At 44.7% G+C, this 23,136-nt stretch overlaps 1 pseudogene; it reads left to right on the plus strand.

Moving 5' to 3' along the window:
- Positions 1-419: 419 nt before the first annotated feature.
- LOC126083324 (40S ribosomal protein S27-like) lies at positions 420-660 on the plus strand (annotated as a pseudogene).
- The last annotated feature ends 22,476 nt before the right edge of the window (positions 661-23,136 follow it).

The following is a 23,136-nucleotide window of genomic DNA, read 5'->3' on the forward strand; positions in this document are numbered from 1 at the left end:
ATGGTCAGTTCCATTTTGGATGCATTGGGTTCAAGATGTCTAGTATGCATTCCAGTGGAGAAACTGAGTCAGCTGTGAGACAGAGAAGATTGGGGTTCAGAGGCAATTCTGGAGATGATGCTATATATTTGTGAGTTGTCTGCATGTAGATGGTATTCAAAGAAAAGAAACTGGAGAGGGCACGTAGAGAATGATTGGGAGAAACGGGGGCCAAGGGCTTTGCCCTGGGAACTATGATGTTTGGAAGTTTGGATGATGAGAAGTGTCCAGCAAAGAAGAGTGAGAAGGCATGGCCATTGAACCAGGTGGAAAACCAGGAGTGTGCTAGCATACTTTTCAAAGTTTTTTTTTTTTTCCAGAGCAGTAGGGCTCTTTCAAAAATTATTGCTTCTCTGGGGTGACAGCTTTTCTTCGCAAACATGCCTCTCAGAAAGGACCTCTCTGGAATTGAAGAGGAAACACGAGAAGACGTGCCTGAGGCAAAACCTCAGTTCCTACTTCATGGATGTGCGGTGCCCATCAGGCTCTACAATCCCCACTATCTTTAGCCATGCACAAACCAGAGTTTTGTGTGTTGGCTGCCCCACTGTTCTCTGCCAGGCTCCAAGGGGAAAAGCAAGACTTACAGAAGGATGCACCTTCAGACGGAGGCAGTACTAAAAGCACGCTTAATCAAGATGCGCGGGAAACCATTCCAATAAACACATTTTGGATTAAAAATATTACTTATAAATCTAATCTTACAGAAAAGCCAACATGGAAACCATGATTTTTAAGGAAGGGGTCCACCACCCGTCTGTCAGTTCGTGGTACCATGGTGGCTTGCGTGTTGCTATGGTACTGCAAGCTATACCACCAGTATTTCAAATACCAGCAAGGTCACCTCTGGTGGGCAGGTTACAGTGGCACTTCTTGACTGACAAACTAGGAAGAAAAGCCGGATGATCTTCTTCCAGGAACTGTCGTTCTTGCTGTTGCCGTCCAGTTGATTCTGACTCATGGCAATCCCGTTTGCATTAGAGTAGATTTGCCTTCCACAGGGTTTTCAATGGCCGATTTGTCAGAAGTAAATCACCAGGCCTTTCTTCCAAGGTGCCTCTGGGTGGACTTGAATCTCCAGCCTTTCAGTTAGCAGTGAGCATGTTAACCATTTTCACTCCCCAGGAACTCTTAAAACAGTGGTAGTCTCAGGCAAACCAGGATGGTTGGCCACCCAAGGTGGATTAACCCTTCCGTAGCTTCCCTGGGTCATCAGGATGACGGAATCACTTCTTGGTAAGAATTTGAGGGTCCAGTGGTTCCTTTTCCTCCAGGTGCAGTCCCTTCTGTCACTCTCTGTCCCAACCTCACTCACGTTCTTCTGGTTCCCTGAGCCTAAGGACTGCTTGGTTCTTATATAGTAAGTATTTGCATATGCTTCTCTTTAGGTAAAACTTTGCTCCTCATCCTTTTACTTGGCGAACTCCTTATCTTCCATTTGTCACTTCCATACAGAACCCCCCGGCCCCTAAGACTGGATTGCTCTATTCTCCCCCCAAGTCCATCCATTGCACCCTCAAAACCTTCCATTACACAACTAACCACGTGCATTTGTAATCGTTGGCTTACTTGTCTGTTTCTCCCGTTACACTGTAAGCTCTCTGACGCCAGGAAACACAGCTTATGGAACCCCTAACAGAGGGAACCCTGGCGGCACAATGGTAGGTGTTCGGCTGCTGACGGAAAAGTTGGCAGTTCAAATCCACTCAGCGGCTCTGCAGGAGAAAGCCTGGTGATTTGCACCCGTAAAGATTACAATCAAGAAAGCTCCATGGAGCTGTTCTACTCTGTCACGTGGGCTGCTGTGAGTTGGGATCAACTCAACGGCACCCAGCAACAGCGCCTAACTGAGTTTTTGGCACCTAATAAATTCTCAAAATCTATCTACTGACTAAATGAGTACATTAATTTATGAGAAATAGTTGTGGTCTTAAAAAGGCAAATTCCTTCCCCAAACACGGTCAGCTTACTCCCATGGATGTTACTGAAGTGTTTTAAAACCAGCAAGCGACAAATTAACATTTCAATATTCATCATTTAAAACCACATTTTCTGTAAAAGTTTGCTTTTAGTAGATTTCACCAGAATTGGGTTATAAACAGTAAAAGAAGCATTAACGGGCGTGCTTATTATACATAAAAGCACTCTGTGTACAACTGCAGGGTTTTGTTTTTCTCTTAGTGCTGCTTTTGGTCACTTACAAACAGACGAGAGAGAGAGACAGAGAGAGACAGAGAGGGAGAGAGAAAGCGAGAATATTGCTGCGGAAACTATCCCAGCACAGCAAGTCACTTCTTCCACTCAGAGGGCACTGAGGATTTATCACTCCAGCCTCCAGAATGAGTTCTGGTTTTGATTTCCTTGAGGTTTCAAAGGTGACAAACACGAACCTTCTATTTTTATGTTCCAAGGAAATATAACTGGCTCACAGCCCTTGCATAACTCCAGAAAGTGGCCCAAACAGCTGCTGCCGCCGCTGAAACCTTTATGTGGGGATTTCTAACCCAGAGGAAACGTTTTCGGACAAGTGTGGATGAGGGCTTTCTGCAGGGGATTTAGCACCGCAAGTGCTGACACGCTAGATGACAGTGTGGTACAGGGGCCTGCATCCCAGGCTCTGCTATTTTACAACAGAACGTGTGACGGCTTCCCCAGGGAAAAACAGCACGTAGCCTGCCTGCCTTTATTTGCCTGTCAAACACATAAATGGCCTTGTTGTTTGTTGTTGTTGTTGTTGTTGTTAGGTGCCGTCGAGTCGGTTCCAACTCATAGCAACCCTATGCACAATAAAAGGAAGCACTGCCCGGTCCTGCACCATCCTCACAATTGTTGTTATGCTTGAACCCATTGTTGCAGCCACTGTGTCAATCTATCGTTTTGAGGGTTTTCCTCTTTTTCACTGACCCTCTACTTTACCAAGCACAGTGTCCTTCTCCAGGGACTGGTCCCTCCTAGTAACACGTCCAAAGTATGTGAGACGTAGTCTCGCCATCCTTGCTTCTAAGGAACATTCTGGCTGTACTTCTTCCAAGACAGATTTGTTTGTTCTTCTCCCAGTCCCTATTCAATATTCTTCACCAACACCATAATTCAAATGAAGCAAAATATATAAATGCACTAAGATTCTTTAAAGATAGGGCAGTGGGATTTTCTCATTTTAGAGCATCTACAGTTTTACTGTTTTGTTAGGTGAAGGCTTAGGGGTGAGGATTTAACCTGTGACAATAGGGTAGAAAGGAGGACTAGTGGTGAAATTTAAACAATGACCTTCCTGAATTTCCCAGGGATGACTTTCACAAGAACCACGAGATGGCGTTGTCTACTGTGGGACTGTGTGCTGCCGCTCAGTAAGCTCTGGGAGACGAAGGGGTTTCCCATCCCTCCTTGTATTTTGAAGTTTTTTTTTTAACCTACCTTCTACTTCAGCTTTATTCACGTGTGTGTTGTATGGCTGTGGTGAGTGCTGGGATTTAAAGGACAAGAAATGATTGGAAATAAATCTTGGATAATCTCAAGAAGGGCGCTGTCTTCATTAACTAGGGCTGGCTGAATATGAATACCACAAGTGGGTGGCTCTAAAGAGCAGAAATTTATTTTCTCACAGTTCTAGAGGCTGGAAGTCCGAATTGGGGTTTTGGCTATGTTGATTCCTTCCTTGTTGATAGCCCCAGGTGTGCCTTGGCTCCTTGGCTTGTAGACAATATTCACATGGTGTATGCCCTTCCCCCATGTGGGCAGTTCTCTGTGCCTAATCTACCCTTTTAATAACTCAGAAGTGATTAGATTTAGAACCCTCAGCCTAAGATCTAACAATTATGTTACTTGGGTATGACCTAATTAATATAACAAAAAAACCCTGTTTCCAAGCAGGATGACACTCACAGGTATAGGGCTTGGGAGCATAACACATATTTGGGGGAGAAGGGGCTCAATCCAAAACAGCACTAACCCAAAAACCCTTGTTGTCAAGTTGGTTCTGACTCACAGAGACCCTATAGGACAGAGGAGAACTGCCCCATAGGGTTTCCAAGGAGTGGCTGGTGGATTCGAACTGCCGACCTTTTGGTTAGCAGGCAAGCTCTTAACCACTGTACCACCAGGGCTCCATAACAGCACTGAAGGGCTATAATGAAATAAAGAGCGTGGGAAGCTTGGGGGAGAAAATCGGCACACCCACCCACCACGATGCCACATTCAACAGCTCGGTCTGTGTTTACCCATCAAAGCAAAGGAGATGTCTACCCAATCTGGTTGTTGCAGTTTAAGCAACTCAGATATTTGTTTGGATTAATCACACCCCAGCAATATTGTTCTTTCTCCTTGGTATCCATTCGTATCTACCTTCCATAGCGACATTTCCACTGTAAAGCGCGTAGGATGGAACGTAGGCCCTTATCTCTAGTTCCTGTGCATGAGGCTATAATGTTAAGCAAAAGGAGTAAATTCATAACAAGAACCTTGGGCTTTAAAATAGTTGCTCTTTTTAAACTTCATAACAACCCCATATGTAGATATTACAGAGGGGTAAACTGAGGCTCAGAAAGGGTAAGAAAATAGTCCCAGCTCATAAAGCCTGTAAGTGGCAGGCTGCGATTTAACCTCAAACCAGTCTAAACCTAATCCTCACAGTGTCATGGGCTCTGCACTGCACCACACCATCCTGCCTTCAAATAAAATGCAACTGCGAGACTGGGCATGCTCCCTCTTCGTCCTCTGTGTTCCTATCTGTATCAAGAAGGTGGGTCACAAGCTACAGGTACCTGTAGTGCAGAAACTATGCCTGCCCCATGCTGATGTTTTCAAACTTCTGGCTGAGATGTTTGGCCAATATAATGCACAAGGCAATTGGATCATTTTACTTTTCCCCTGAATGGACCCGAAGTTCGATTGACTTTACCGTATTGATTATCTATCTCTGAATTGTGAACTATTGTTGCCCAGCTTTCTCTGTGTCACACACATGCTCAGTGCCATACGAAAGAGAGTTTGCAACTTGAGGACCTAGAACTTGCTGTCAAACGCATGCTTTGTGTAAACTCTGTCAGTCAAAGTGGGCCAGACAGTTCGGTTCAAAAAGCAGATAGCCAGATGTCAGGCACCATGCTAAGGGCTAAGATTTCGAAGACATGTAGGGTGTAGTCCCAACCCTCAAGGAGCTTAGAGTATAGTAAGGGGACAGACACCTAAAGAAGATAATTTCAGCATAATTTGGTAAGGCGTTGGGAGCTAAGTGAGTAGAGATTGCCTTTATTCCATCCTGAGAGCTCAGAGAAAGCTTCCTGGAAGCTACGATGTATCAGCTAAGCTTCGAAGGATGAGTTATAGGCCAGTGTCAAAACAGACTAACTCTTCCCTTTGCCTCCTGCTCTTCACTAGAACCTACCTTCAACATTAGTTACATGTCAGATCCCAGGGTGGGGGTTATATGACCCTGACCCAGAATTATATCCTCCCTTCTCTTTCCTGAGAGAATGGCCTCTAGCCACTGCAACACCTGGGCTCCATTACCCTTGGGCTTTGGTTGGATTTGGCCAACGTGGAGGCACCAGCAATAGATCCTATGTTAGGAGGAGAGAGAAGTTGGGGTATTTATAACTCAAGCTCATTCTAGAAAGTGTTGCAATTATACCAGTCACTGCATCCCTCTATGACTGTACCTTCTGTGGGGGCTTCTTCCTTTCTGTAGCTCTCAGTGGGGCTCCAGGAATGCCCTGTCCTCCGTTGTCCCTGTTACTAGTTCTGGGTACCTCAACACCCCTTGTTGGTTCTCTTAACCCTAACCCACAATTCTGTAAATCATTCCTTCATTAAAAAATCTCTTTGAAATTCCCACACGGCTATGCCACTCTTTCCTGTAGGAGCCTGCTTAATAAAGGTAAAGGAGAAGGAAGAGCTATAACTGGCCCAAGCTTCATCCTGGATAGTCTTACAAATCACAAGAGTTAGTGGAAACATGTTTGAATCCTAGTGGATTGGGCAGCCTTAGGCAGAGTCACCTTGCCCTTCCGAATCTCTACGAAATATGTATATTGTGAAGGCCGTCCTGTCTATGCTTAAGGGGGATGAGATGCAATTCAATCCAGCTAGTATATCTTGGGAAGCCCTGGTGGTGTAGTGGTTAAGTGCTACGGCTGCTAACCAAAGGGTCGGCAGTTCGAGTCCACCAGGCGCTCCTTGGAAGCCCTATGGGGCAGTTCTACTCTGTCCTGTAGGGTCGCTATGAGTTGGAATCGACTCGACAGCGGTGGTTTTTAGTATATCTTGATCATGTACTGATTCGTTAGCATAGTAAAGATACTATGCTGCGAATCAGCTACAAATCAGCCTCAGAAGAGCTAGAACCAGAGTGCTCCTTAGAAGCGAAGATGGCAAGACTTTGGCTAGCTTACTGTAGACACGTCATCAGCAAAGGCCAGTCACTAGGAAAGGACGTCATGCTCAGTGAAGCAGAGGGCCAATGAAAACAAGGGAAACCCTCAACGAGTTGGACTGACACAATCGCAGCAACAATGAATTCAAACACACCGATAATCGTGAAGATGGCCAGGACTGGGCAATGTTTTGTTCTGTTATACAGAAGGTCACCATGAGTTGGAGCCAACTTGATGGCAAAAAACAAAATTGCTCTTTTTGCAGAAACACATTAAAGATTGTTATTTTGCCTTTGACTTTGGTAAAGAAATGCACATTTAATTATGTATTTTATAAACGTGAATTTTATCTCCAGTAATTGAGAATCAGAACAGTTTGTATCCTCATTACCACTGTAAAAAATTGAACTATACAAGATAGAGTGCAATCTCTACTGTAAGAGCAAAGCCAATCCATAAAAACACACAACAAAATAAGAAAGCACCAGGTCAGAAATCGTAAAAGAAGACATATAAGCTAAATTAAACATAATTTAGTTAAATTTCCTTACTAGAAGACAAAGATAATAATATAAATTGGTTATGTTTCATTATCAAAAGACAAGTCTCTGGAAACCAAACCGTATTGTGCGCGGGAGACGCACAAAAAAAATGACACTAAAAAGTGCTTTTTTAAAACTGAGTAAAGATTCATCAGGTGAATGCGAAGAAAAAGAAAAGGCGATATTATTAACATCAGAAAGCATAGAATTTAAGGGCAAAATAGTGCACGGGATCAATAAGGCTATTTTGAATTGTCAACACATATGAAGTTATGGTAGACACATCATATAATTTAATCAGCAGAAACACACCTTTTCAGGTAGATTTAAAGAAGCACCATTTGCCAGTGTGATAAATAGAGATTATCAGCACTCTTGGACACCATACCTTACTGGTTAGATTGCTCCATCTCCTCACCTTCTGCTCTGCCCCAGAAGATGTGATGTCAGCCATGGCTCCCTCATCTTCCTCTCTGTGAAGTATGGCAAGCTTGAAGATCTACAAGACCCAAACAGATCCTATCAATGAGGGAAGTGGCCCAGGTAGAGCAAGCGAGCTTCATCTAAAGGGCACGGCCATTACCCAGCTCCAGCCAGTTTTCAACACAGAAGACTGTGCACTCTGTCTTGGCAGTTCTTTAGCTTTTCAAGAGAAATCAGAACCTCAGCTTTTTACGTGGTTTTCCAATTTTAAAATATTAGCTCAGTTACAAGCAGAGCAACATAAGACACCTCTATACTGCGTCTAGCCCGTGGGTCTCCTGTTCGAGACTTCTGCTCCAAGTTGTGTCTCTATACTGGAATTACCCCATTTTTCCTTCTCAAAATATAGCCAGCTCCATAGGATATAATCAATCCTTAAACCTTGTTGAGTGGATAACTGAATGAATGAATTGAAACCGTCTCTTCCTCCAAGGATTTTTAGTCTAACCAAGAAAAAAGATGATCAATGATGAAAAGACAATGTGATAATTGCTACAAAAGGGCCAAAGCTTGGGTGTGATGGGAGCTCAGAGAATGAGCCCTTAAATCAAACTTGGGTTCTTCTTCCCAGAATATCTTTATTAAAATATCCCTCTGTAGGGGTAAAGCTTAAACAAAAGGAGATTCATTCACATAGTGGAAAGTTATACCAAAGTTACATGGATGAATTACATTTATAAGTATCAGTATGGACAAATCTCAAAAAGATAGGGTCAGGTGGAAGAAAAAAGTTACAAAAGGACTCACGGAGAATAAGACCATTTATGTAAAATTTGTAAATGCACAACATAACACTATATGGAATGTTAAGAATCTATGCATGTGTTCAGAAGTAAAAAAATACGCACTAGAATGATACATGGCAACTTCGAGATAATATTTAATCCTGGGGACAGGCAGAAAGGCTAGGACAAGGGAGAGGGCGCTGGGGCTTTCGTCCTGTCTGCGATGATATATTTCTTAACGAAAACTATTTGAAGCAAACATAGATGTACGTTGATAACCATTACATTTCACTAGTAGGTTCACCAGTGTCTGTATATTGTCCTCTGTAGCTCTCAGTATGTTTGTTGTTGTTGTTAGGTGACTTCAAGTTCAAATCCAACTTATAGCAACCCATGTGGAAGAGTAGAACTTCCCCATAGGGCTTTCTAGGCTGTAATCTTTACAGGAGCAGATTGCCAGGCCTTTCTCCCACAGAGCCACTGAGTGGGTTGGAACTGTCAACTTTATGGCTAGCAGCTGAGTGCTTAATCATTGCCTGAACAGGGCTCCTTCTCATTATATTTGAAAAAGAATAATGACAATGCCCTGTGCCATCCCTGGGAGAAGGAAGTGATGCGTTAATCCTGGGAGCCTTGGAATTACTCTTCCTGGGTTTAAGATGAAAAAAGGTGGTGAAATGCCGATCTGCATTGTGTGGCTTGGATATGCTTGATGGTTCCTGTTCAGGTTATGTGCTGACACATAGCAGTCTCTACTTTCCCCAGCCCCTCTCTGCCTCCCTTTATCATCAACTCCTCCAGTCTGTGGATATGGCCACTGGTCACACCCAGCTCAAACAAAGCCAGTTCCTGAGTCTAAACATGGCCACTGGACACCACCCGGAGGAAGGAAGGGCAATCATGCCCTCAGAAAGGATGCAGAGTACTTGCAAGGAAAGGGAAGAGGTCATATTGTAAAATGCTGGGTCCAGTAAGAGCCTTAAAAACTATCTAGTACCACTCCTAGTTTTACAAATGAGGAAATCTTCAGAGCAAAGAAGGACTTCTCTAAGGCACAGTAGCTAATTAATAATGAGGCCTGTTGGGTGGATTATTGCCTCCATGAGACCAGAGGAACTAGATGGTGCCCAGCTACCATTGCTGAACGTTTTGATCAAAGATTCTATAGAGAAATCCTGATCAAAAGGGAGAAAATGCAGAATAGAATTTAAAATTTCCATGGAATCCAGACTTTATGGAAGCATAGAGGCTGGATGAACCCCCCAAACTATTGCTTTGAAATAACCTGTAAACCTGAAACCAAAACTACCCCCTGAAGTCTTCTTTAAACCAAACAATAGTTCAGCTTAATTAGCAAAGATTATCTGCCTTGAGCATCATGCTCTTTTAAAGAACTCTCTCTATGGGATCAAATTGACAACAACAACTTTAAAGGCTAGAGAAGAAACTTAGGGGGCAGTGAGTTCATGTTAATGGTGAAGGAATAATTAGAAAAAGATGAGAATGGTTGCACAACTTGAAGAATGTAATCTATGTCTCCGAATTGTGCATGTAGAAATTGTCAAATTCACATAAGTTCTGATGTGTACATTTTCAACAACAGCAAAATAATAAATTATTAAAAATAATAAGGCCTGGACACAGGACAGGCCCAGGGTCCCAATCCAGGGACCATCCCACTGCTGAGCCCACCTCACTCACAAAATTCTAAAGACGTTCGAACTGAGCCTGAGATCATAGTCCAAGTCCCTTATACTGTAAACATGAGAACCAAAACTTCCAACGATCCTCTCGTATTGAAACATCTAAAAATTTCCAAGTCTGCTTCAGCCACTCTAAAACACGTGCAGTTCACGAATCTGAGACTCTGACTCTAGAACACAAAAACCAGTGAGTGGGAGGGAGGGATCGATTCTGAGAACCTTTGATTTATCTCATTTGAGGCTTTTTAGTTACCTCTTTGTACATATTGTACACTCTTTTCAGCAACTGCCTCTGTCTTTTTTCCTAGAGAAATACTGCTCATCCTTTCAATGGCCACTTCTTTGAGAAGCCTTCCTGTATGGCTAGGTTGAGTTGGTCTCCTCCTCTCTTTACTTCCAGATGACTTTGACAAGTGCATAAAAATAAAATATTATGTGATCAGTGCTCTCATAAAACCTTACCCTCTCCCACTCCCCCAAATTAAAGTTCCTTGAGAACCTGTGTCACGTCTGATTCATCTCCAAAAAGTAGTACGTGGTCGACAAATATTTGTTGAATGAATTAAAGGCAGTGCACCTTCAAAGATATGTTTCCTGGAAACAAGTGGATTTCCTTAGCATGATGACTGACTCTAAAATCCTTGCCATTAATGTTGGCCTCTGATAGAACTCCCCATAGCGTGTACCGTGAAATGGGCTTTGAAGAGTTCTGGAAGAAAATTGTGCCTTGAGTTGTGAGTTCTGCAAAGGCAGAGGAGTTTACTTCGGAATGCAGTAAGTTCCCCAATTCCTGGAAATGTTTAGAGAATAAGTGGGCAATAGCTGGAAGGGGTGTCTTAGAGGAAATTCAAGCACTGGATGAGGGGCTGGCCTAGATGTCCTTCAATACTCCTAACAAGGACATCACCTGAGCCACAGACCGTAGAGGGACCAGCCTACCAGTCCATCATACACTTAGTCATTCATTCATTAGTAGGAACTGAAGAAATACAAAAAGAGGAGAGACACGATAGTAGCTTTGAGGTACTCAGTCTAACGGAGAAAACCCCTCACAAAAAGGAAGTCCAGTTGTTCTGGGGTGCCCCAATAGGCAGCATAAAGTCAAGAAGATATTATGCAAATACTAGGCCAATGGTTGTTGTCATTGTTAGCTGCCCTTAGGTCAGCCCCTAACTCATGGTGGCAACCTCATTCACAATGGAATTGGATCACCATGATCCATAGGGTTTTCAATGCAGATTTTTTGGAAGTAGACTGCCAGGCCTTCCGTCTTGCGTGGACTCAAACCTCCAACCTTTCAGTGAGCAGCCAAGCGTCCTAGCCAGCCCCCAGAAGTGGATTCCTCTATCCATCTCCTCCAACTCCTTTACCTTGAAGAGTGTCCTTCAATCACAGAAAACACCCACAGACCTTTGCCCAGAAAGTGCTAAGCCCTACAGGGGTCTGTAACTCTTAAGCACCTTCCCACCATCACCTTCCTTCTGAAGATCTAGAAGAGGCTTTCCCCTCAAGAGGAGAACCGAGCCCCTGTTTCTCACACGGCCTGCTCGGGGCTTTGCAAGAGCGTGAAACGCCGTTAACGCCGACGTGAGACCCACAGTTGTTCCTTAATAGGTTATTCAACGCCACTGCTTGCTGCCTGGCCTATAAGCAGCTGTTGGCAACTAGTGAAAATTGTCACTGGGATCGGGAATTACTACACACAAGTGAAATAAATCCGCCTTTTGGATTGGGCGGTAAAGAATCCCCCCACTCCCATAGCCTGGCGTGTACACTTACGGTCCCATGGCTCACTTTTCTTTCTGCATTTCACCTCTTTTTTAATCCCCCCCCCCCGCCCCCGCCCCGAGGTTCTGCTCTATTAGACATTTTTATTCCTGCGATGCAGGGCTTTTGCCCTTTGAAAACATAGCAAAGAGGTTAATCGGAGCTGAAGTAGATGGGCTCTGTTACACTCATTCTGATTTATCGGACTCCTTTGCTGGGTCACCAGCTTGAAATCTTTGGCACTGGTTCAGGCCGTGTCTCTGGTAGAGGGTTTCATTCCCATTTTATTTTAAAGGTGGCTCTGTTTTTGTTACAGATGATATGGTTGAATCTCAAAATGCCACAAAGTAAAATGCGTATGCTAAATTTGATAGATATTTTCCCCCCTGGAGCCATAAAAATGGAAACAAAAGCAGTTTAAGGGGCTCTTTTCAAACTTCTGGGACGCACACTGGAAAGTGTATTAGGTTGGTTGGACTGATTTTCGTTCTCGGGTACTGGCGACCTGAAGGCAAAAGCTGATTTTTGCATCTGCCAACGTTACTGCTACCATAATGAATACCCATGCGCTGCCCACGGGCAAAGAGAAGCGCTGGTGTCCCCGAGGTGGGCCTGCGGCCAGGCCTGGGCTCCTGGGCTACTCTGAAATGTTAGGAGGTTGGGACTGCTCCGCAGGGGAAGAACTAGGTGATCAAAAGTGTAAAGAGATGGAAGAAATCCCACCTCGAAAGGAAAGAAGAGGAAAGGGAAGAAGGGACCAAGCTGGAGAATCCCCTGCTCCTGACAGGAGACTTGCCATGCTTCCCAGCAGAAGCAGATTATCCAACAAGCAAAGTAAGCACAGTGCTTACCTTGCTTTCACATTTTTCACCACATCCAAGATTCTGCTTCTAGGTATGGCTGGCATCTGTCTCTCTCCCATCCACACAGCACCTTCCTACAGAATCAAAGCCTCTTTTTAAATTTATAATCCCTGATGGGGTGGATGACCCAGTAAGCAAGGTAAGCACAGACTTACTTGTGCTTACTTACAAATCTGTAGTGAACAATTTCACATATGGGAGTGGTGATTAAGAGCTTGGCTGATGACTAAAAGGTCAGCAGTTCGAATCCATCAGCTGCTCCTTGGAAACCCTATGGGGCAGTTCTACTCTGTCCTGTAGGGTTGCTATGAGTCGGAATTGACTCGACGGCAACCGGCCATGGGTTACGGTTCACCACATCGCTAACACAGTGAAATCCATGTGAAATTGTTCACTATGAATGGTCTGGTAAGCAAGGTAAGCACTGTGCTTACCTTGCCTATTGGATAATCCTCCCCTGCTTCCAAGTTTCCAAGCTTCTCCAGGATTCCGAGGGTCACTTTGGACAGCTCGATTATCCTAAACAAATTGATTTGAAGAAGGTGATTCAAATTGGGTATGGGTGGGCATTAAGTCCACGCGAGTAATGAGACCAACAGACGATAAGGAAGTTTTTCTGATAAGATGATGCAATCTTTGCCACAGTTGGGTGGCATGAGGTGCGTTGACCGGGAACAATAATACTGACACATGCAAAAAAAAGCTTTGCAGGCAGGCGTGTCGTTGTTGTTAGCTGCCGCCAAGTCAGACCCAGGCACATGGCGACCCCATACACAATGGAACAAAACACTGCCCCATTTCGCACCATCCCAGTGATTGGTTGCAGATTAGGCTTTTGTGATCCATAGGGTTTTCATTGGCTGATTTTCTAGATTGCCAGACCTTTCCTCCTAGTCCCAAGCAAGCATAATGCTGGATCATTAAATTTTAATTGTCTTGATTGCAATATAATTGCCATCTTCCGTGGTGCTCAGGGCAGCATCTGACCCTAGGAGATAAGGCTTGAGTTACCTCCTAGGAGACTAAGAAGAACATGCTCTGCCTAGGGCAATCTGGGGCAGCCCGGCACCACAGTCTTAATTCTGGATCAGCCACATGTCTCTCTGAAGACTTTTTCTCTCAGCCTGAGACACATGTCCCAAAGTCTTTGAAGCCCTGTGTCTCAGGACTCAAGGGGCAGAAACCTGAAGGCAAGTGATTCCTTTGTTTCCTTCAGGGACTTGTGTCTTTGGGGAGAAGGGGGTCAGTAATACGTTTATGATCCTGAATATCTATTTTCCCTAAACTGAGACCATATCACATCATGGGTGAGGCATTGTGGCTCAGTGGTAGAATTCTCGCCTTCCATGATGGAGACCCCAGTTCGATTCCCGGCCAAGGCACCTCACACACAGCCACCACCCATCTGTCAGCAGAGGCTTAAGTGTTGCTGTGATGCTAAACAGGTTTCAGTGGAGCTTCCGGACTAAGACAGAGTAGGAAGAAAGGCCTGGCCATCTACTTCAGAAAATCAACCAGTGAAAGCTCTATGGGTCACAACAATCCAAACCACAACTGATCACGGGGATGGCTCCGGACTGGGCAGTGTTTGGTTTTGTTGCGCATTCGGATGCCATGACTCAGGCCAACTCGATGGCAGCTAACAACAGCATCATCATGCCACGAGCTGCGGAAGCTGAATCGCCAGGGTTGACTGCAGGACGGAATCATGGTTCCACTTTTTCTTATGGAAAGAAACCTGGAAGCAGACTCAGGAAGCTTCACCATCTCAACTTACCGAATGGCCTTCCTTACTTCCCCGAGGTCCAGAGATCTGAGCAACTGTTGGCCACAACGGTCCTATTAATAAATGCTCCACACTTGTGGCTCTGCTGTGTCCATGTCCTGGCTGCTCCAGAAAACAGTATCCCTGATCTTCCTTACACACACAATTGTTTTGAGTCTACTTGTCTGCCTCACTTCAAAGAATGCCTGTGTTTACAAATTAGCCCCCAGTATTTTTTCACTTGGCCTATAAAGTCACTGGCAGTGGAGACACTGACAAAGGTGGGTCAGGGTGTCCTCCAAGCAGCTTTCATCACCACTCAGAGCCCAGCTGAAGCGACAGGAGAGCGTCCATTTTAGAGCCAGGAGACATGGTTGCTTGGGGAAATGATGGATGGATTGTATCGCTGGCTCCTAGGGCGGCCCAGGCATCAATGTCTCATGAAGTGGTGTTTTTTGAAAAGATGAAACCAACAGGGAGGAACAGCTGTTTGTTGGGTTTTATTTTCAAAATGCTCCTGAGGTAAAAATTTAAAAAGCAAGGCCTTTAAAAATACCATTGTGACAACGCTAAGGTTTTGGGGGTTAGTGACCACTCTGAGGTTTGTAAAGTTAACCTCATGTTATGGATTGAATTGTGTTCCCCCAAAAAGATATGTTGAAGTCCTAATGTCTGGTACCTGTGAATATGGCCTGCTTTGGAAAGAGGGTCTTTGAAGATGTTAACAGTTACGTACCATGAGGTTATGCTGGAGTAGGGTGGGACCTAAGCCCATCTGAGCAATGTCCTTATAAAAGAGAAGAGACCCAGAGGGATGGACAGAGTGAAGACGGCCACGGGAAGATGGAGGCAGAGATCTGGGTGACGCTGCAGCGGCAAGATGAGAACGCCTGGGGCCACCAGAAGCTGGGAGAGGGAAGAAAAGGTCCTCCTCTAGACCCCTCGGAGGGAACGTGGCCCTGCTGATACCTTGAATTTGGACTTCTGGCCTCCACGGCTGTGAGACAATACATCTCTGTAATTTTAAGTCACCTGCTTTGTGGGGCTTTGTCACAAAGCCAGAGCCAAACCCATCACTGTCAAGCCGATTCCAACTCATTGCAACCCTCTAGGACAGAATAGAAATGCCCCATGGGGTTTCCAAGGACCAGCTGGTGAATGTCAACTGCTGACCTTGTGGTTAGCAGCTGAGCTCTTAACCACTGTGCCACCAGGGCTCTAGCAGCCCTAAAAAAGGAAAACAAATACACCCAAATTCTCCCGTTTGGTTGGAGACCAAGAATGGTTGTGACTAAAAAATGTAAGCGCCCTAAAGCTGCTTCTCTGCCACCTGTGTGTTTTGTTAACTCTCTTTTGCAATTGACATGGGTGTACCCAGCTGGATCCTCAAAGCCTTGTATGGGCATGGTCGGTCTTAAGCTTACAAATGGTAACTTCCATAGGTCTGTTGCAAGCTGATTTTTTGGAAGTCAGAACCTATTCTGCAGAGGAATAAGATCAGAAGTTATGGCCATGGCTCCTCAAAATTTGCTCAATCTATAACGTATTTATGATATTCTATGCTTCAAATAAAATAACGGTTAACAATAACAAACTTATTACATGACTTTATATTATAATTGATCACGCAAAATAACTTCTCCCATTCTGAATCTTTTTTTTTTTTTTTTTTAATGAAAACACATTTTAATGGGGAGAAGATGTGGCAGTAAATGGAACATTACTGGAGATATAAATAATCGGACACTTTCTAAGGCTTCAGGGTACGGTGGCAAGGGGCAACTTTTGAAACTTGTGGTTTTATTTACTTAATCGGAAGTGTTGACTAGTTACGATTATCAGACCATGTCAGAGTCTACATTTTCCTTTAAAAAGTCTGTATTAACATTTAAAAAAGAGAGAGAAAAGAAAATGACGGGAAAGGAAAACAGAAGAAGTTGATTTTTTTTTTCTTTCTAAGATGTCATAGATAAACCTTGGACAAGACAAGTTACAAAAATGCAGTTATGAAAGGAAGCTTGTGGGAGAAGAACTAGACGGTGCCTGGCTACTGCTACCCACCTTTCCGACCAGGGCCACAACAGATGGGCCCTGATAGAATGGGAGAAATACGTGCAACAGAACTCAAACTCTTAAAAAGGCCAGACTTACTGGACCAGCTGAGACTGGAGGACTCGCTGAGACTATAGGCCTGAGCTACTCTTTAAACCTTGAACCAAAACTATCGCCTGAGGTCACCTTTAGTGAAACAACAGACTGGCACACAAAACAAAGATTATTATCTGTGGGTACGGTGTTCCATTAAAAAGCCACCTATATGAGACCAAAAGGTCAACAATTGCTCTAAAGCAAAGATGAGAAGATAAGGGGGCAGGGAAACTAGAGCGCTAGAAACAGAGCAACCAGAATGCGATTAAAGAGCCTGTTGACACGCTGTGAAAAATGCAACTACTGTCACTGAACAATTTGTGTAGAAATTGCCAAATGGAAACTTTAACTTGCTGGGTAAAACTTTCACTGAAAACACCATAAAATGTCATTTTCTTAAAAAAAAAAAAAAAAAAAGTGTGTGTCTGGATGAAAAAGAAATTGGCCTGAAGTGTAAAGTTAACCACCTGCGGTAAGTGAACTTGCCGCAGTCACTGAGAATAGCCCGTGCGTGCTCCTCCTCAGAGAAAGACGTCTGCGGACAAGCAGTGGTTCTCGGAGTGGGTTCCCAGACCAGCTGCACCGCGTTTCCACATCCTGCAGGAACTGGCCAGAAATGAACACTACTGGGTCCCACCTGGACCTGAGGAATCGGAAGCTCTGAGGACGAATCCCACCAAAGTGTTTTACTAAGTCCTCCAGGAGGTTCTGCAGGCTACAGTTTGAGAAGCACTGTGGTAAGAGAAGGCAGGAGGCCCAGGTTCAAGTCCCAGCTAAAGCGCCTCATGTTTGCTCACCCCGCGTCTCTTAGCAAAGGCTTGTGTGTTGCTGCGATGCTGAACAGATTCCCGTGAAGCTAACAGACTAAGACTAGGAAAAAAGGCCTAGCAATCTACTTCTGAAAATCATTTACTGAAAATCCTAAGGATCACTACAGTCCAACCCACAACGGAGCATGGGGGTGGTGCAGGCCCAGCTAGCATTTCATTCCATTGTGCATGGAGTCACCGTGAATCAGTGTGGACAGCAACCTGGTAAAAACACTGTGGGTTGGAGAGTTTCCTACGGTGACCACTAGGTGTCTCTGTTGGTCAGGGCAGACTGGTTAATGCAGTCTGAGGGGCAGGGCTGGGAATCAATCCTAGTCTAAGTAGTTACCGTGCAGAAAGACGACTTCTCATCTGTTGTCTTAATTTTTGTTTTTTTCAAAGTAGTCAGGAAGAAATTTTAAATTGAAATGATTAATAATTATAATTTTTTTTTAATTGGCCAGCTGTATTTATGGGACATTTTTTGGTTTGGTTTTCAAAATTAGGGTGTATTTGCAAAAACAGAAATTTTCATGAATGTATGTAAACCAAAAAAAACCAAACCCTGTGCCGTGGAGTCGATTCCGACTCATAGCGACCCTATATGTGCAGAAAACATAAAACGCCCGTTTTCTGTTGTGTGCTGTAAAATACTGCTTTTGTTGTTGTTAGTTGCTGTCAAGTCGGTTTAGACTCAGGGAGACCCCACGTGCGCAGAGTAGAACTGCCCCATAGAGTTTTCAAGGCCGTGACCTTTAAGAAGCAGATCGCCAGGCCTGTCTCCCAAGGTGAAACATATTACTGTTACCTAAAAGCACTATTTAACTCTCCCCTGACTTAGACATTTTAAATCACACCAGAACCACACCGTGTTATTGCTAGCAAAAACGGAAATACACCCTTAATCCAATATTGGATTCACTGTATTTTTTCCCACCCTTGTTCTGGATCCACACTCCTTCCTTGGGTCCTGCTGGCTTTGTCTGTTTCATTTGCTTCAGCCTACTTCTGACCTAGTCTTACACTCAGCTCTGGGCATTTCCCATTCCCTGTCCCCAGGTGATGTAAATGGTTAAAGCACTGGGCTGCTAACAAAGAGGCTGGAAGTTCACGTCTACACAAAGGTGCCTCGGAAGAAAGCCCTGGCAATCCACTTCCAAAAAATCAGTCACTGAAAACCATACGGAGCCCGGTGTTACTCTGACACACATGGGGTCCCGTTAAGTCAGAATCAACTCGGTGGCAACTTTTAAGTGGTGGCCCTTTGGACAGCAACTACCTCTGGAATCCCTGGGCACCTGCCCAGTGATCAGGTGCTCAGGAATGGGGACAGCTTTGGTCCCCTCCACTGGACAGGGCCGTACGTTGGCTTCCTTTCACACAGAGGGGAGAAGGCTAGATTGGGGCGCTCCACCGTGGCAGCCTTTGACTGCGTAGATTTTTGTGTCTACACTGAGGAGATATGACCATAGTTCAAATGTTTCTGATAAAACTCTCTAAACTCTTCAAAGAAAAAGCACTATAAAGATCCATATAAATATTTTAAATCTTTTTTTTTTTTTTGGTTGTACCATCATTCTTTATCAAAAAGGAAGATTCTACACCCAGAGGGATTTTTTTCCTGGAGTCTTCCAACATAAAACTCTATTATAATTGTTTCCAAACATCGTGTGTTTCATCTTATGCATTTAAAAACACTATTCTGATAAGGCGATGCAGTGGTTAAGAGCTTGGCTGCTAACCAAAAAGCTGGCAGTTTGAATCCACCAGCCACTCCTTGGAAGCCCTATGGGGCAGTTCTATTCTGTCCTATAGGGTCGCTATGGGTTTGGTTTTTTATTCTGATAAGGGGTCCTTTGGCATTTGGGTTGACTCCCACCCCACCCCCACCTCCCCCCACACACCCTGTCCAGGACTTTTTCTTATTTATATTTATTTTGTTTGTTGTTTTTGTTACTTAAAATACACAGAGCAGAACATACACCAATTCGACCAATTCTATTATGCTGTGTAAGTTAACCAAACACACCCCCAGTTTTATAAGGGCCACATAAGCATCTTAGTCTTTCAGTCATGTGTCAGGGGCAGTCGTGGCAGAGTCAAGGTATAAAATACACCTGCCAATAGGAAAAGCACCTCCTACTTCCGGAGATGTTAATACCGTTGTAGGCTTTGAAACTATAAACTAATCTTAAGTGTCTGGCTTGTTATTGATGTCAAGTTGGCCTCTGACTCACAGAGGTTCCTGACTAATGGTTACCCCCCTACTCATGGGGACCCCCACGCACAATGGAATGAGTCCATGCCCAATACTGGGTCATCCCCACGACCAGTTAGGGATCAGACTGTTGTGATCAATAGGGTTTTCTTCGGCTGATTTTCAGAAGTAGATCACCAAGCCTTTCTTCCTAGTCTGTTTTAGTCTGGAAGCTCTGCTGAAACCTGTTAAGCGTTCTAGCAACACGCAAGCCTCCACTGACAGACGGGTGGTGGCTGCTCACGGGGTGCACTGGCTGGGAACGAACCAGGTCTCTTGCATGGAAGGCGAGAGTTCTATCACTAAACCGTCACTGCCCCCAACCATCTGGCTATTGAGGAGCAAAGTCCATATTTCACTCCTGCAAAGCCAAGTCCTGCCATTTCGCTAATCTTGGCTGAGAACGACAGGCTGGGAGTTCCTTAGCAGGGTTACTAGCGTCAGGGAATCAGACCTTCCCCACAGAAAATTACAATTTTATTCCTTTACAGGTCTCAGGGTAAAATTATTTAACAAATGTTGCTGTCGCGGAAATAAGCAGTAATCTTAAAACCTACTCCTTAGAACCCTTCTTTAAGAATCAGTCTCTATAATTTTCACTTTTTGTGATTACAAAATAGAGTTTCTCCTGTATTGTTTTATTTTCTTTAAACCCTTTTCAGGTAAGTACCAGTTACCATTGAGTTGACTCCAACTCATGACCACTGCATGTGTGTCAGAGTAAAACTGTGCTCCGTAGAGTTTACAATGGTTGATTTTCCAGAAGTAGCTAGCCAGGCCTTTCTTCTGAGGTGCCCCTGTGAGGACTCAAACTGCCAACCTTTCAGTTACCAGCTAAGCATGTTAACTATTTGCACCACCCAGTTACTCCTTTTTAAGTGAGTAGAGTTGTATTCTGGTGGCACGGTGGTTAAGAACTTGACTGCTAACCAAAAGGTTGGCAGTTTGAATCCACTAGCCGCTCCTTGGAAACCTTATGGGGCAGTTCTACTCCATCCTATAGGGTCACTGTGAGTGGGAATCAACTTTACAGCAACCAGTTTGGTTTTGGGTTTTAGGGTTGTATGCTAGGTCCCTGGGTGACACAAACAGTTAAGTACTCCAGTACTCGCTGAAAGGTTGAGAGTTCAAACCCACCTAGAGGTGCCTCAAAAGACAGGCCTGCCAATCTGCTTCCAAAAGGTCACAGCCTGGAAAACCCTATGGGGCAGTTCTACTCAGCACACGTGGGGTTGCCAGGAGTCAGAATGGACTCAACAGCAACCAACAAGAAAACAACAAGAGTTGTATCAATCCCTATTTTACAGTTGAGGAAACAGACAAACAAAACCCTTTGTGTATGTTTTCATGACTAATTTGGCCCTAGAATTTAAAAAATTCCCTTCACGCACGGCCTGGGCATGTGTGACCATAACCTCCTGTTCTTCCAGTAAGAGCTGAGGGCCTACAAGGGCAGCAGGGACCATCAATTGACTTTTCAGGATACTTCTCAGCCATAAAAGGAAGTAGATCCATTACCGATAGGCGTTCTCCTCCCTGGCAGGCGAATCGCTCGGCCTCCTCCAGGGGTGGGTATGACAACACCAAGGACACTCCCTATCCCCAAAGCGTCCCATCACCGTGGCTTTGCTCGGTTTACTTTAGATGCCAAGGATGTAACCACCAGTCAACCAGCCAAGGGATTAGCGAAATTCCTAAATTGTGGATTGGGGATTGCCACCTCTTGTGTGGAAAGAGGGCTATCATTGCTGATGTCAGATGGATCCTGGCTGAAAGCGGAGAACACCAGAAAGATGTTTGCCTGTGTTTTATTGACTATGCAAAGGTATTTGACTGTGTGATCGTAACAAATTATGGATAACATTGCGAAGAATGGGAATTCCAGAACACTTAATTGTGCTCATGAGGAACCTGTACAAAGACCAAGAATTTGCACCACAAGGGACACAAATACATTCCAAAAAAACCCCTAAACCCATTGCCATCGAGTCGATTCCAACTCATGACGACCCCATAGGACAGAGTAGAATTGCCCTATCGGGTTTCCAAGGAGAGCTCGTGAATTCCAGCTGCTGACCTTCTGGTTAGCCGCTGAGTTCCTAACCACTGCACCAACAGGGCTCCACAAATCCATTAGCATATCATAAAACCAGCTTCCCCTCTTCCCAGGAATCTCTAGTAATGAGGATTCTACAACCCTTTAAAATTTTGGTTTAAATATTTTTCCCAGAAAGCATTTTGGCAAGAAAAACACATTTCCCAGCTGCCTTTGAGATAGGAAATTCAATCACTTTTATATTTCCCTTCTCTCGTTTCAATATTTCCCTGAGAAATTGACTAGAAAGGCTTATGACAACCAAGGATAAAATAACTTTTAGTGAAATATTGCTGTTAGCTGCTATCAAGTAGATTCTGACTCACAGCGACGCCATGTGGGAAAGTAGAACTGCCTCACAGGATTTTTTGCGGAAACCCTGGTGTGTAGTGGTTAAGTGCTACGGCTGCTAACCAAAAGGTCAGCAGTTCGAATCCACCAGGCGCTCCTTGGAAACTCTATGGGGCAGTTCTACTCTGTCCTTTAGGGTCGCTATGAGTCAGAATCAGCTCGACGGCAACGTGTGTTGTGTTAAATCTTCACCAGAGCAGATCACCCGGTCTCTCTCCCATGAAACCACCGGCTGGAACCGTTGACCGAACACTACACCATCGCGCCACCAGGGCTCCTTTGTGGTGACATAGCCACCTGCATATGCAGAGGCAGGACCCCGTAAAAGCCAAAGTAAACTGTCAGGTGCGGGTTTCTTTCAGCACGTGAACAGACCCTCACCTTTACCAGGTGTATGAATGCTTTGTTGGACAGTTGCTCACCTGCCAGAGAAATGTGTACGTGAACTTGAGGAGGGAGAATCTCCCCTGCCCGTCTCTGCACCCCAGCTGCCTATGACCCTGTGGACACGGTTGTTTTGTTTAAATGCAGTATGGTGGCTGAGCATCTTGGGGCATTTTTTTGAGACTATTGCTAGGCTCCCAGTATCACAGGAAGTAATCCCATGTCACGAGGAGAGGAAGGAGCCCTGTGGCCCAGGTGGTAAAATGCAGCGTGTTTGGTCAGAATAAGAACAGCTCTGAAAAGGAGGGAAAGCGTCTTGGAAGCAGAATCCCAGGCAAATATTGCCTATTGGGCAGGACAGAGGATGCAACAAAGCTGAGGACCCAGAAAGAGGAAAGGGTCAAAGACCTACCGGTCACTTGTATGCGTAAGTATCACTGCAGTGAGAAGGAGCATTGATGGAAACGTGTGCAAACTGCTAGTGTCCCAGTACCCACCTTTTAAGGAGCCCTGGTGGTGCAATGGTTAAGCACTTAGCTGCAAACCAAAAGGTTGGCGGTTTGAACCCACTCAGTGGCTCTGTGGGAGAAAAGACCTGGCAATCTGCTCCCATAAAGATTGCAGCCTAGAAACCCTGTGGGGCAGATCTACTCTGTCACATGGGGTCATTATGAGTCAGAATTGACTCAATGGCACACAACACCACCACCACCCATCTTTTGGGAACTAAAAGGCCGGAGTTGACCTGGCATTTCTAGCTCATCTCTTACTCCAATGTTTCACTCCAAAGTACCATCCAGTCGGGTCGCCTGTTTGTAGTGTCTGACTTGGAAT

Source organism: Elephas maximus, chromosome 9, assembly GCF_024166365.1.
Source record: "Elephas maximus indicus isolate mEleMax1 chromosome 9, mEleMax1 primary haplotype, whole genome shotgun sequence".
Taxonomy (NCBI): domain Eukaryota; kingdom Metazoa; phylum Chordata; class Mammalia; order Proboscidea; family Elephantidae; genus Elephas; species Elephas maximus.